This window comes from Polistes canadensis, unplaced genomic scaffold (assembly GCF_001313835.1).
Source record: "Polistes canadensis isolate GaletaPanama2010 unplaced genomic scaffold, ASM131383v1 scaffold_350, whole genome shotgun sequence".
Classification (NCBI taxonomy): domain Eukaryota; kingdom Metazoa; phylum Arthropoda; class Insecta; order Hymenoptera; family Vespidae; genus Polistes; species Polistes canadensis.
Window position 1 is genome coordinate 6,747 of NW_014569897.1, and position 5,226 is coordinate 11,972.

Here is a 5,226-nt window from a genome sequence, read left to right on the forward strand (position 1 = left end):
TATATATATATATATCTATTGTGTTTAAAAATGATCCTAGGTGTATTACATACCGTGTTGTATTAAATACAGTATTACAGAGTAGTATTATACTAATTGTTTAATCAAATTCAATATTTAGTAACACACGTGAACACTGATCTCGACAAAAGTGTTTTGCAACTTCCCCCGCGACTTTCTTCTCATATCCATCCAATACATAAAACATGTAGTACTATATATTATATACTTACAATGTATACTCTCTTATGCATATCCTGTTACACAAAATCAGAGGAGGGAGGGGGGGGGAGTTTAAACGAGAGAAAGAAAGAGAGAGAGAAAGAGAGAAAAAAAAGCAAACTTCGGGTTTTGACTTCTTGCATACGCAGTGATCACTACTACTCGATCTTGCATCAATTTTGTTAACCGTGCAAAAGACGTGCGAGATTCGTGGTGGACGATGTAATCGATGGTGGTTAACGAGCCAATAGAAAGTCCAACGTTGGTTGGCCCATAGAAAGAACCGGTTTTCGATCTCTTAGCGTGGGCGTGTGATCGACTCGGTAAATGTCTGACCCTTCTCTCTTTCTATATATTTTTTCTCACTTTAACACATATAAATAAGTACAGATATTTATATACAAGCAATCCTCCTGTAACATGGTTTCGATATAACACGGTTGAAAAATTGTGAAATGCACTTTTATAAGACGTTGTTACTACTCTATGGGAAAGAAAACACGGGTTTTAATATGAGATAGGTATAATATAAACATTGCACGTGAATTGTGATACATGAAATATAATGTTTTAAGATGGTAAGGAAAATTGTAAAATGGGATTTTTTTTTCTTTTCTTCTTCTTCTTCTTCTTCTTTTGTAACGGTGTATTGTGAGAAGGAAGAGATGATTTTTATTTAATATAATACTGTATACACATTGTGTTTGCATGCTGGATTTTATTAAATTAGTATATTTGCGTATACTATATGTTGTATTATTAAATATGGTAAATTGTATTTTTGACCAAAGGTTTAAAAATTAATACAAGGGATAACGCGTATAACTGAAATTAGATGTATATATTACTTATACAGAAATATAGTATTTTTTAATTTGATATACTCATTATATTAAATATAATATTTTACATCTACTTTGTATTATATTAAAAATCATTTTTCTTGTTGTTGTTCAGAGTAGTGTGTTATACAAGAGCCTCAAGTTTGTATCTTAAAATCATTTAATATTAATCTTTTAATTAATGAACGTTTTTATTTAAAAGCACGTCAAATTTTCACGCAGAACGAAATCTCAACTTTCCTATTATTCTGAACTATAATATCAACATAGGTATATCTTATAAACCCATTTTCCATATAACCCAGGAACTTATTCATCTAATTTGTATTACTTCGTAAGGTTCACATAACATAGCTCTAATGTAACCTTGTACAAACGAATCTTGTTATGAGATTTTCTTGTAACTTGTTCTCCTATCTTGATAATATTATAAAACTTCTTACCTTGTTTTTGAACAATCACCTCACGTTATCTCTCGTCTTATCTGTTAAAAAACACAAGTGTATTATAAAAATGATTCATTGCAAATATTTAAGCATCCATACAAACATACCACTTATCGGCTAAATATCTTCCTATGTTAATTCGACTTATACATAAATGTTCGCGCACTTTAATTCTTACATATGCGTTTATATATATGTGTTTTTTGTACATTTGCATTTCGAACGTTTTTTCCTTAACAATTTAACGATTCCCATACCTATGGGAAATTATGATTCATTCTATTTATTTTCCAGATTCTCTACCTTTTATCGTATATAATATACACATCACGTATAAGTAAATACGTGCATACATATATATATATGTATATATGTATTTTAGTACATAACATACGTGTTCGTTTTTCTCGTAGACCTCGCAAGCAAGAACTATACATGAATTGTGCAATGCACCTACCAAGCTACCTACCAGTTTGTCTTTGCTGAGAGTTTCCTTTAATACATGACATACATATATCTATATCGATAATACATATATATATATACCTTTGTATAAGTATTTGAAACCGTTCGCAAATATTTTTACAATTCTCGGAAAGAAGTACCTTTTTATATTCTTTCTCTTTCATTTAATATATTTTTTCAATTGACGTCATCGTCGAAATATCTTCTCCTCGTGTCTTGTATAAAGTTAATAATTATAATGATTACGCGCGTATATATTTCTATATTTGGATTGTAGACAAAAGTTTCTTCTTCTTCTTCTTCTTCTTATTTTAAAAAAGTTCTTTTTTTCTTTCAACTCGTATATTTCTCTATCCACGCGCAGTTTTCTTCGAATGAATTTTTTAAATTTATTTCTTTTTTTTCTTTACGAAGAAATTTGTTCAAACTTTCTCCCTCGATCCATTATACACACACACACACGCATACACGCATGTACACACGTATTAACACGTTTTACGAAAAATGTAAGATAATTTATAAACGTTGAAAATATTTTACAATAAAATAACGAACGAAAGAGATGATACAGAAAGTCCCGGCCAAGTAAATAACTCTTTATCGTCATTATATATTTATTATTATGGGTCTAGCATTTATGGCAGCTCTTGTAACATTATATTTAGACGTATTGTGTTACAACACAAATGTGATCGGCCAAGCGTATCCGTGTACTGCGTAAGATCGGGTTAGTTATCGATCATAGTACACCATTCGGATCTAATAATATCCACTTTCTAGTTAATCATTCTGTTGGCTACTGTCGACGCGTCAGCATCGATTTGTTCTTTTATATTTCCCGCCCCCTCCCGCACCCTCTCGCCCACCCCTTGTCACCCATATCTACATATGTACTTTATATATATATGTTACTCTCAAAGCCGGAAATCAGTCATTGCTAGTAATACCTCGGCATTACTATGAATGCAAAGAGCCTTCAGACAAAGTCAGAAATTGAAAAATTCTTCCAGTTTTTCCTAGGCATCGAACATAATACTAAAAGTGAATAGATTTTAATGAAATTTATATTATATATTAAAGTAAACTCTTTTGTCTAAGCGTAGAATACCATATCGAGTTATAAATTTAGCATGTAAAGTTCAGAAAATGTCAGAGAATGCAATGCTGTAAATTGTGCATCTTTGCTATTTCTTTGAAAAGTTTTGCTAAATATTTTTTATACTAAAAGTCAATAGATTTTAATGAATTTTTCATTTCGCAAAAGAGTTTATCGTTTAAATAACAATTGAACTGATGATAAAATAAAATAGATCCGAGATCTATGGATCTCTTAAGACGCTTTTATACAGCAATATGATTAATTTAAATGTCATGTTTGAAGTATTAAAAAAGTCGATCGAACGTGACTCATTTAGTTGCTTTAGTATCGACGAGTACTTCTAACGGCATTAACAGATTTATTACCTAACATACGAACTGGGATCGGCAGCAAACGGCCGTGCCGGTATAAATGCACCGTGAGAAACCATTGTCAGGGGATGTGTTTGATAAAAATTGACGAAAAAAAAAAACAAGAAAAAGAAAAGAATTACAATTATATTATATACACACACAGACTGTGTCCTGTCTCTTATATGTAATTTCTTTTTTATCCTTTGTTTTTTAACCAACTTTTTCTTTTTAAGGTGCAGTGGTGGTGGTGGTGGTGGTAGTGCTCTGGTAATTCGATTTAATAATCATTTATAATTTTATTACAGAGATATATATTTGACGGATACAATTTTAATTGAAGGCTTGATTATTCCTATTTTATATTACAAAGATAAAATAGAATAAATAAATAAAAAGAAAACATTTTTAGATCATCAAGAGAGGAGATGCCTTTTGTTTTGTTTTTCTTTTACAGTTGTTACATTGTTACATGTTGCTTCTTTCGTGTGGCACCGTTTTAAAGCCGAGAGATCATTAGGAGTGGCGGCCGTGTTGTTTATCTAAACGTTACTATCGCGTGTACCCCGTCCCCCAACCCCACCCCCCTATGCCCCACGCCCCCTCTCCCTTTGCCCACAAGACGATTACTTTGAAAATATATTCTCTTTTTGCTATAGAATTGCACGATGACGTTCAAACCAATTTGTTGAACGTCGATGAAAATGGCGTCGTTCGTTCGCTCTACTTCTCCGCTTTTATCGACTTTCGAAGTTTCCAATCGATGCCAACTCTTCCTGCCGAATAGAATTCCCCTTCTCCTCACTTTTTCTCTCTCTCTCTCTCTCTCTCTCTCTCTCTCTCTCTCTCTCTCTCGTTCCTTCTTTTTCTGTTTTTCACACGTGTGCAGACTTCATACGGTATAAACTCGATAAATTCGAAACGATTTAAAAGAAGTTTCTTTCTCATTTTTCTTCTTTCTTTTTTTCTTTTTCTTTTTTTCTTCTTCTTCTCTCCTCGATGTCGTCCGCCATCTTTCTTTTTTAATCACTTCTTTATAAAACATCCGCTGAAATATATCGAGTCGAAATGTTATTTATTTCTTTTCTCTGTTTTTTTTTTGTGTGACTTTATTCAAATCTTTGTTACCATCCTCGCATCACACACAATTATTATTAATAAATAAATATTGTAATTATATTATCGATTATACAATTTTATATTCTCAGAATACGATGCGCAGTCCGGCCATCTTTATTTTTAATTGCCTCGTTCAAAAAAAAGTCGCGGGAAAATCCAATCGGAGATATTATCACACGTTTGTTTCATTTAATTGAATTTTGTTCAAATTCAAATTGTTACGCTTAAATTATTATCATTATTAACAAATACATTATGAATATAAATATATATGTGTGCGGATTAAAATGAGATAAAAGTTAATATTAAATTGTAATTACACGTGTGTAGAGATAACAAAATGGTGAATAATTTAATGGATTGTGTCGGTAAATTTGGTGTTCTTCGCACGTTTTCGATGGGGCATATTGGTCGTTGGTCGTCCATTTTGAGTATTTCACGATAACTCCTCTCTGTCGGCGGGTTCTGTTGGCCGATGAAGTTCGCAACGTTGCGAAACTCGGCAACGTCGCGGCAACGTATAAAATGTCGACAAACGCGGATAAGTGGGACTCGGTTAATGGCGGTCGAGCCTCGTGGAAGTCCCGTTTCCATCACGTACAACGACCCTGTCTCGATCTTTCGGAATACGTATCCTTCTTCTTTGCTAGACGATAAGCTTTCTATGTATATATATATATATA

The 5,226-nt window shown here is 32.5% G+C and overlaps 1 long non-coding RNA gene across 1 annotated transcript; it reads right to left on the reverse strand.

Annotated features, from left to right (window-relative positions):
• Positions 1-1,050: 1,050 nt before the first annotated feature.
• Positions 1,051-2,257, reverse strand: LOC106791891. Its single transcript, XR_001382243.1, has 2 exons — positions 2,116-2,257; positions 1,051-1,548 (listed from the first exon to the last, which is right to left on the reverse strand). It is a non-coding gene; the product is annotated as an uncharacterized LOC106791891 (long non-coding RNA).
• Between the last annotated feature and the right edge of the window lie 2,969 nt (positions 2,258-5,226).